Genomic DNA, 11,033 nt, shown 5'->3' with positions numbered 1-11,033 from the left:
TACGGAAGGCACCCGTCGCACACCATTGACACGATACTACCCTACAAGCCGGATCCATCTGAGTGTGCGCCTATTTCTGACACAGCCAGGCTTGCTGAAGAGTGTCGCAAGCTTGCAAAGACCTTTACAACGCACGAACAGAGCGGCAGAAGAGCCTTCACGGTGGCACCACCACTTCTGAGTCCACGTTAGTCGCCGGAGCGCTCGTATGGCTCTCGGTCCCTACCACTGCAACTGGCCTCTCTTCAAAACTACTGCCGAAATACGAAGGCCCCTACCGGGTCATCGAGCGCACATCACCGGTCAACTACCTGATCGAACCCATCGAACCAGCTTTGGACATGCACCGTCGAGGGCGCGACATAGTCAACGTGGAGCGCCTCAAGGCCTACTAACCCACTAATAGTGACAAGCTGTTAGGTCGCTGAACGGCTCCCTTTTAACCATTACGTTTATTGCAGAGAGTAGTGAAGACAGGACAAGAAGGGACACAGATAGGCGCTATCTTTTAAGTGTTTTTTGGACTCAGATCACACATATTTATAATTTAAAAAGAAAAACTTCAACATGCGCAGGCACAGCTGCGTCCAGGAGAAATAGTTATTTCTTTGACAAGTAGTGTAATGACACACTAACGCAATCTCGGCCAAGATTATGAATACTTGCTGACTCAATAATCAATGTAGTATAGTTTCTTTACTGTTTGGCAAACAGGCAATCGCTGCGTTTCTTTACATTGCTGCAATGTTCCCGGAATCTTTCCTTGAGATGTTGCCCCATTTGCCCTCTATAATGCTTACCCCATGATAGGAGTATCTGATAAACGGTACCTTATATGCAGGGCACGTAACGTGTCCTGTGATTCTTATTGCAGCCAAGCCTCTCCTCTGAGTATCTGGGTTGCTGCTTTTCCATAGTTTAACATGCTTATTTGAGGCCATGAACATTATGCTGATGATTCCGAGCACCAACCGTTTTTATATTGTTGAATATTCCGTGCAGATATGGCATCGTGGCAAACATTTTTCGGCCATCAAGATTTGGCTTTTTTTTTTTTTTTTGGCTTGGCAACTGGAAGGTGGTTTTCTGGGTAGGGCATATGCAAACGATACAGCAAGGTGAACAGGATATCCTGCTTGTGTCAGGGGAGTTCTTTCGAAATTAAGGCTTGTCCACAAGTAATAGGAACAGAAATTTTACTGCGTTAGCGAGCCACAGTGGCACAGGCAGAAATTCATTTCGGGGAAGAGGGCGAGTGGGGGCATGGGCCCGGTCTGCTACCCCCTCGCTATGCCACTGTCCAAGCAGTGTCAGACAATGCACCTTTCTACCATTATTGAGTGGGAGAAACTAAGAGGCAGCAATGGCTTGTTTCCCATCAGTTCGTATAACTAGCTCATGCACTTTTTATGCAAATGAAATTGTACATTCAGGAACCTGATATGGTACAATCCTTGCCCGGATGCTCGTGGGTGAGCACCAGTGGGTGTTAGTAATCATGTGCCAGTGTTAATATGTTAGTGGCTTCAGATTCGAAAGAACCTTTGTGGTATTTAATAAAGAAAGACGCAGTCATCCTCATATCTAAAACATTTAAAAACTTATGTGCTTGCATATTGTACTAAATAATCATGTTCCTATTTCTTGTGGACGAGGCTTGATTTCAAGAACTCGCTGGATGCAAGCAGGATATCCTGCTCCCCTTGCTGTATTGGCTGCAGAAGCCCTACTAAACAAACACCTTCCAGCTGCCAGGCCAAAGAAATGGCTAATCGTGATGGCCAAAATATGTTTGCCACTATATCATACCTGCACGGGATATCCGACAATATAAGAACGGTTGGTGCTCGGGCAATCATCAGCATAGTGTTCACGGCCTCAAATAAGCGTGCTAAACTATGAAAAGGTTGCAACCCAGACACTCACTTGGCTGCAATAGGAATCACAGGACACATTATGTGCTCTGTAAGGAAGGCATCGTTTATCAGATGATGGGATAAGCATTATGTGGGGCAAATGGGGCAGTGTATCAAAGAAAGGCTCAGGGAAGACTGCAACATAAAGAAAGGCAGTGATGACTGGTTAGCTGAACACTGGAGCATGTGTGGTTGCTTCCCACTTTTTGATGAGAGTTTCATCGTGCGTATGCACAGCAACGAAACTACTACATTAAAATTGAGTCAGCAACTATTAATAATCTTGGCTGAGATTGCATTAGTGTGCCTTCACTATCTTTAACAAAGGAATAATTATTTTTCTTCGATGGAGCTGTGCCTGCGCACGCCCAATTTTTTTTTTTTCATGGCAGCTGCACCACAGTTTCATGGCAGCACAAACAACACAGATGTTCGATGGAAGATGGAGGAGGCTTGAAGAGACGAAAAAATCTTCAAACGGTATGTCACTGCAGCCAACTCTTGTACGAGTAGACTTGCCTTCATCAAGATGGCAACATCAAGAATTAACAGTTGCTCCCTTTATGAAGACAACTCCAAGTTTCAAAACGTTGGCTCTAGCGACATCCCATGTTCAAAGATTACAAGCTCAACAATACAAACTATTCGACGTTCCATGTTCAAGGAATGCAAACTAAATAATATGCATTGCACTGAAGTGCAGAAGGTACGTTTCTCACTCCTAAGCTAAAGGCCAGTATATGCTGTATATCAATAGACCTTATGCAAAATTGCTGCCATCTGTTGGAGGTTTGACGAAGCTAACGATTAGGCGCCATGTTGGAGGCTTGTGCCCGAATTCTATTGCTGTCGCCGCTATCACTTCTTGCTTGTATCCGCTTTGGTAGTCGGCAATCAGGGCATAAAAATGTCAGGCGGGCCTGTACACGTTACCGGCATTTCCTAGTTTTTACGTTGACGGTTATTACGTGTGAAGAACCGCCTCACAGCGAGAAGAAGGTACAAGTTTGACACTGCGAGTCACGTGCAGGCCTGTCGTCGTCAATAATGAAGCTCTGCGCTAGGTTACAAATTGGCCTGTCTGTTTTCAGTGTAGCGAATAAAGCGTTGTTAGCTATCTGAATATCATGCTTGTATAATGTAGGATGGTTGGGAAGAGGCTTTATTTAGCGCGGCTAGGCGCAGCGATGACGGTAAGAAAGTGCAGTTGACCCAATTGAAAGCATATTTCATGAGGGACAGCCTATGTCGAGCCGACGTAGTGTCCATCTAATTTTAAATAAAACGTTGTCCTCTTTTTATCTTTGAAATAATATTATTTCGCTGTTGTAGTCATCCGACCTATGTTATGTACAGAATTACCGTGCGATTAAAATGCAGAAAATTGCGCATCTCATGCACGTGGAAAGTGAACATGAAAAGTGTAGTGTCTCCTAGAAGTAGATGCCGATCAGCTGGTATTTTATTGAATATCCTTCCGATATGTGATCCTATATAACAGGAAACGCCAAGAATATTCGTGTTCACATTGTCGCTTTAGGGGCCTACTGGTGCTTTACAATTTAAACCCGTTGCGGCAAGGCAGTTTTGCTTCGCCGACTGAAACCGCCTCAGCGCGTAACCAGCGGTAGCGCACCCACGGTAGAATGTAGCACATTTCCCGGAACAGCATTTTATTTAGTTTCATAAGAAAAGTAAGAAAAGTACCACGCACTTGAAGCACCTGTTAACATTTCATAGCAAACTGGAGTGTACAGAGGATTTTTCCGAAGGGGGGGATCAGCTTTTGGGAGAACCTGATTTGCTCTTCCTGGGGTATAAGTTAAACAAAAAAAAGTAAGGGGTGGGGGCGGTCAGGACATCCGGGCAACCCGTCTGAACCTGGCAGTGATACCACATGAAATGCTTGAAAAATACGCATAGTGAAGAAATACGCACGCAAAGCATCCCACCAGACGCTACCTTGTTAAACTCCACCATCGAAAACAAACTACAAACAACACGCTCCAGCACAATCGGTCCGTCTGCTGCAAATCAATGACGCGCACGAGCTATCTGTCTAACATGTAATTGTTATCGCAATTTAATAAACAAGCTAATATCAACAGCAGCGCAGGCATGCGCGAGTAGCCGCGATGCAGCTTTGAAGCTCGTACACGAAGCGGGTTTGTGCCTGCAGCAAGCACACGGTGAGAAAACTTTCTTGTTCTGGCATGACATGAAAGAGTGTTCTCTGATGAGTGCCGATGCTGTCACATACCACATATATTAACGGCGAACGGAAACACGGCGTTAGTCGTAAGCAGTAACCGAAGCAACGGAACGATCTGCTGATTCTCGTCGGCCACGAGGAAATGTACTAACATGGAGGCTTGGTTCCTGCAAACCTTCTTTCAGCATCCCAATTTCCTCAATCTCAGCAACACAGCACTCGAAAATATGTTGGCATTTTCGTTCTTATCAGCCGCCACACGTTGATATGTACGCTCCTTGTCTACATGCGGAGCGCGCTTAGCCTTCAACATGGCGGAAATGCACACAGCGGCCGCTAGATGGCAGCAGATTTTGCATAAGGTCTATAGGTGCTATGTGTCCAAACTGTCGCAATCTAGTGATGAAAAGAAATGCCTACCACTCATTATGGCTTGCCCGGGCTTGCAGGAAGTATGCTCCTATCTTGTACTGCAATCTGTCCTCTGTGTCGGTGCCATGAACAGCTCTCATCGCTGATACATGCATAATAGATACCACAAGGAAATGTTGATTTTCACTCAAGACAAACCCAACCACACACAGATAGTGAGTACCAAACATGTCCTCAGGCAAGTCTATATTCATATATTAAAGAGATCGATCCTTGAATGAAGGGATCAGGGTGCAATAAGAACAGGTATTAGTGGACCAGCCACTTGCAGACTATTGAAAGAGTGCCATTGCGTGTTCAACATTCACACATGTACACAGTAAGCAATCAGTCATGGGCACGTTACCAGTAAAATGTAACAGTGTTACAGTTACCTAAGCCAAAAAAGTGGGATAGGTTTCAAACAGGAGAAAGTGCCTCAGACAGGCTGGCCGGCGTTTCCATAGGGGGACCTATCTTTATCGAAGGCACCTTGTCATCCTTGGCGTGTTAGTTTTAAAGGGTTAGTGTTGACGTCATGTCTAGCGGTGGTGCTTGTCGCTGTTGGTAATTGCTGCCTGGAAAGAGAAAACTAGAGAGAGGAGTGTAGCCCTTGCCACATCATTTCAAGAAAGTTTGCAACGGCGCTCAGGCCTCTCATCTCAGAAGTAAGGGGAGCTGCAAAGAAGGAAAAAAAAAAAGCAAGAAAAAGGAGAGAAAAAAAGAAAAAAAATGGAAAGGGGGGGGGGGGGTCTACTGAGCGAGAGCCGTCAAAGGCAAAAAAAAGAGTGGAGTATGAAAGCCACTTGGAAAGGCTGCAGAAGGGCGGCACGTCTAGCCCTCACAAAGGGCTGCAGAAGATGGTGGGTAAGGCAACTACAGGCGGGGAAAGCGGGCGGCGTACTTTTAAAAGCCCACATGTGGAATTTAAGTGATATTGAGAGGGGTGTCTGAAAAACACGTGCTTGATGGGTGAAGTCATTGGCTCTGTTAAGTAACTGTTACAGTTACAGTTACAGAGTTTCCAAAAGTAACCTGTTACAGTTACACTTACTGTGACAAGTAACGTCGTTACTGTGTTGCAGTTACTGTGACGAAGTAACATCGCTACTTTTCCGTTACTGTATAAAATAAATAATAGATTACAAACCAAACGATAGAATTCATTTATTAAATATGTATGAAGGCATGCGGGCAGTCAAAATTGCACGTGGTAAAACCCTAGACAAAGTAAACCTAATAGGGGGCCAAACACAAGCATTTGTTGTGTACACCTCATTTTGTTGCATCAATTTTGTTGTTCATGCACCGTTGGTGAAAAAGGGAATTTATTTGCAAATAATAATAACAAATGTCCTCTGATACTCAAAATGGAAAATGTGGTTGATGCACTAGAACGACAGCAGTATCATAGGATGTTTATTAACGACACCCAGAAGCGCATGCAAATAGCAACGGAGAGTGTGTGACGAATGAAGACGACGTCCATTGTGTCTGTTCCATATATATGTTCAAGGTGTATCAGACCCTGTTCGGTTAGCTTTGCGTCCGCTGGGCATACAAACCGTTTCTAAGTCCCGTTATACTCTGGGGCATGTGTTCGCGAAACCCAAAGATTGCACACCTACAGACGATCAGAGTAGGGTGATATACAAGCCCGATGCGGACATTGCGACGCGACTTGCATCGGTGAAATGGGAAGGAAAGAATCAACGAGGCTTAAAGAAGGCAAACGGGATGTTGTTAAAGCAACTCATGCAACGCATTCTAAGACGGAGCTTGTTTACCACTTCCGGAGAACAGGGCATAGCTTTGACGTAAACACTGTGACGACGCTGGCTCGTGAACGAAGGTAAAGGGAAGGAACTCCTGGAATCGCGGTTCATTCGCCGCGACGCGTCGGCTTGCAATATAGTTACTGTATATGGCACCTTTAGGAGCCATGTCGTAGCGTATATAGTAACTATAGTCGGATACAACTTAAGAAGTCAGGAGATACTAAAGAAAAGAAATAGTCCCGCTCATGCACGCGCCGATGTTCTCCAAAGGCGAAGCCACCGCCATCCCGCTCATGATGTCCGTCCCGAGTGCGCGCCCATTGGTGCAGGCTTGTGTTCATCTGCCTTTGAGGAGAAAATGCCGCTGACTTCTAAAGTTGTATCCGACTATAACATGCAACAACCACATTCCCCTACTGGTTTACACGGACGTATGGGACACTGGTCGATCTCCGCAAATTTTTTTCTTTCTTTCCTTTTCTTTTTCTTCTTGCCAGTGTATACTGAGGATGTCACATGCATAGGAGGCAAAACGTCCATGTGATTTTGTTAATAATTGTTGTATTAAGTTGGAGTAAACCTTTTACAATTAGTTTCAAAGAGGTTTTGAAAAATTACTTAGTTCACATTATTTGTGCCTCTCAACCGTTTCGCGCTCTGCTGCTTTCTAGCCGTCAGTCAAACACGATTATTGCGCAGCCTCGGACGAAGGAGAATATAAACTTGGCGTCGTGATGTTCCACCGGTACACCAAGAACCGAGCTAGAAGCTCAAGTGACAAAAAGGATATATATACGCCGGAAAAAAAAAACTACTTGAATTTAGGAAGTTGTTCAGTTCCAACATGATTGACTTACGACATGTAGTTTACAAGTAAACTTAAGTTGTGTTAAAGACTGACTGCTGACCTCGGTCTTCTGCAGGGTAGATAATTCTCTAAGCGACCTCCACCCCTAAATTGGTAGGGGAGCCGTGCTGTGGAAAGATGAAAGGTGGAGAGGATATGGGAAAGTAACTGTAACGGTATTTCCCATTACAGTTACTCTGTAAAAAAGTAACAGTGTTACCGTTACAAGTTCCTATAAATTAAAAGTAACTAGTTACAGTTACAAGTTACCGAAAAAAGTAACTAGTTACCGGTAACGCGTTACTAGTAACTAGTTATTGCCCAAGACTGTAAGGAATAGCCGAAATATGCACGAAATATGGGCGATCCACATGAAAATAACGATATGCACACTTTTATCGAAATATAAAAAAAATGAAAGAGTGTGCGTGCTCCATGTGCACTTGGTGTGAGGTGGGAATGAGCCATGCATATTGTATTGCATCATGAATGTAAGCCATTCAGGGAACAAACTTTTGGTTCTCTAAAGCGAATTCCCGTGTAGTTTGTCTTGTAGAGTTGAGCTGTCAATTTGATTTCATTTTAAGTTATGTAAGGCCTTCACAAAACCGATAATATTTTCCAACTTTCTGTGAACTTCTGGAAACATATATGAGAATTGAGATCTTTTTCTTTTAATTTATGACCTTACAAAGCTCAATAAACCCTAAATCACTGCATACTAAACCTTGGTTATGCATTTAAGTAAGAGAGCAATATTGGTACTATGCTAAGTAAAAAAAAGCGTGAAAATACAATAACTTAAAGCACCACACAATAAAGCAACATTCTCGCAACATGAGCACAATCTAAGTTATTTGTGATAGAGAACCTCGTGTGCTTAAAGATGCTAAGAAAAAATATATAATGGCAGAACACGAGCTCACGCATATTTTCTCAAACACACAATATTGAAACAAAGAGTAGCATGTGTTAGCTTAATTAACCTAATTGAATTGACATATTCGTCTACTAACACTATTTGATATAAACATGTGCTTCTTCACATTAAGCACGCATTTGTTGGAGTGTGCACTTAGTACCAGTACGTAACGTAATTCACTCAAATACATTACTTCGAGTGAGCTCCTTTAAAACATTTATGAGGCAGCTAGGTTAAAATCCTAACCACAAAACAACTGCATGGATTTCTGGCGAAAAGCTCGGGGACGCAACCACGAAAACATATCCATCATTGTGTGCGCGTGTCAGGGCTGTGTGTTTTGCTATCACGTCAGGGGCGTAGCCAGAAACTTTTTTCGGGGGGGGGGGGGGGGTTCAACCATACTTTATGTATGTTCGTGCGTGCGTTTGTATGTGTGCGTGCCTATATACGCAAGCAAAACTGAAAAATTTCGGGGGGGGGGGGTTTGAACCCCCCCAACACCCCCCTTGGCTACGCCCCTGTATCACGTCCCCAGTCTTGTGATAATTTTGCGTGTTATTGCCGAGTTTGGTGAACTCTCGCATCACCACAGTGAAAACATTATGGGACGATCCCATGTGTTTAAAAGCACACACTTTCTAACGGCGACAAGGGATTCTAGAAACACTCTCAAGCGATGATCTCGTACAGTAAACAGTCAAGGAATAACAGCACAACGACACGAGGCCTGCATGATCGAAGCATAAGATTGCGTAGCGCAATGCGCATCCTTCAAACATGTCATTTATGGTGGTGTATATAAGAGCACCCAAAGCACAAAACATACCTGCCTATCGGGTATCTGTTGATCATCCTCGCTGTGCCAACACGACGGTTCCTGCAAACAGTTTTCATGCAATGAAGTAACAAAGTTACGTAGTTCAGCGACCTTCTTCAACTTACCCAAGTTTGGCACAGTCGCTCGTCAAAAGGCTCAAGCTTCCGCTCCTGTGGAACCGCGGTCGCCGCTTGTCAAAACACTCGGACGCGGATTGTCTTCGGAAGTACACTCGATCACTCGATCAACGTGAGTAATCGATGAACGAAGCAAGAAAGCACTTTTGAGCGCGGACACAAAGCTGTACGTCCCGTGAGGCTGTGTTGAGTGGCAACGAACAACGACCATCATCCGCCACTGGATCAAGGCAGGAGAACGCCCCAGTGGCCCCGACACGCGGAAAATGCCCAGTCGACGAATGTCGCGTACGATAAGCACGCAATAAACGCACACAATACACGATAAACATGTAAGCGCGGCACACATGTGTTCACGGGAAGCTGGTGGTGCTCCGGCAGTACGAGACCTGTTGCAACTGTTAGCTTACAGTCTAAACCAAAAAGAATGTAGGTGGCAGCTATTCTGTGGTGGCAGCAGTGTCGTGATATGCTACAGGCCATAATTTTTATTAAAAATAAAACGTATTTGTGGCTTTTCACACAGGCGAAGGTCAGGGAGGCGGGGCTCTGTATATAAGCGTTGCGTCCGCCTTTCGCGTCGGGCCCCATATAAGCGTTGCGTCCGCTCGAGCCATTTCCGCCTCGGGCTCCATATAAGCGTTGCGACCGCTCGCGGCCGCATATAGCGGGCCCAATCCGTCACCGCAGAATTTGTCACGCTTAATGGTGATTGAAGGGCCGCTTATATGCAGTACGTTGTGGTGGAATAAAAATGGGCCGTTATGTGCCGGACGTTATACGGTACTTGAATAAGAGTGTAGCCTGGCCGTTAATTCTCACAGGGCGAGCGGGGAACGCGGCCAACAGGCGGGCGAGAGGGGGCAGCGTAGGAGAGGAGAGAGAAGGGGAGGGGACGCGCATGCGCTCGAGCTCATCGCGGCGTTGCGCAGGAGAGAATTTCGGCATGTCTAGCCCGCGTTTCAAAGGAAACGCGGGCTAGACATGCCGAATGCGCGGAGCAGCAGCGGCGAGTCGCGCGCGCATGCGCAGCACTGCTCATGATGACCCCCGCGAAACCTGCTTTGGCTAGGCAAGTGTAGCTAACGCTACAAAATAACAAAATTGTTTCTAACTGCAGAATGACAACTGAACTTACGGCGGACAAAATGAAATTGCGCGAAATTAAGCTTTGCGACATATCTATAAAATGTGGTCACAAACATGCACGAATCTGAATGAATGAGAATGTCTGTTGAATTTTCTGTTCCACGTGCGCCTGTTGTTGCGAGGAAACCTAAGTTCCAGGCGGCGTCCGGGCTCGATTATGTCTTTTAAATGGGTCACAATAGATCTTTTTCATAATTGTAAAGCTAGCTTTCCTGCTATGCAGTTTGCCGTACTAATGGCGGCTAGTCAATTATATACTGCAAAAAGGGTATTCGAGCGCAGTTTGCTTGCGCTACGACGTGGGAAATGTAGACTAGGCTTTCTTGACATAAGCACGCATAATAAACAAGCCCTAGCGCGTGCAACTAGGACCTCGCCTCCCCTTGAAGCACGACAGGCGTCGCCATTAGTTGGGCGAATATGCAGCGCAGGGAAGCGCACTTATGGAAATGGCCCATTATACATACCGAGCGCCTGGCAGATATGCAACCATTCCTACAGCTAAGCTGCACACGCCTACGTTCTGGTGGAACGCGTCCGCTGAGAAAGCGACGCGGAGAACCACAATTTTCGGGGCCCCTCGTCCCTTCGCCACCACCGATGCCTATATCGTAACTGTCGCGATACTCGGCGGCGGCACTTCCCACCAGTCATTGCGCCCCTTTGTCTCGTGACGTAGAGATTGCGCTAGGGCTGTTATCATCAGTTGCCCTTTGGTCTCGCTATGGGACGGACTCGTGTCGTTCGCTGGAAGGAGGAAGAGCGGCAAGTGAAGGAGCGCCAACGCGCACAGAAGCGCGAATGGGCGCGAAAACGACGTGAATCCGCTGGCTTTCGTCTT

Source organism: Rhipicephalus sanguineus, chromosome 11, assembly GCF_013339695.2.
Source record: "Rhipicephalus sanguineus isolate Rsan-2018 chromosome 11, BIME_Rsan_1.4, whole genome shotgun sequence".
Classification (NCBI taxonomy): domain Eukaryota; kingdom Metazoa; phylum Arthropoda; class Arachnida; order Ixodida; family Ixodidae; genus Rhipicephalus; species Rhipicephalus sanguineus.
The sequence above is the reverse complement of the archived record's forward strand: the minus strand, read 5'-3'. Positions refer to the sequence as shown.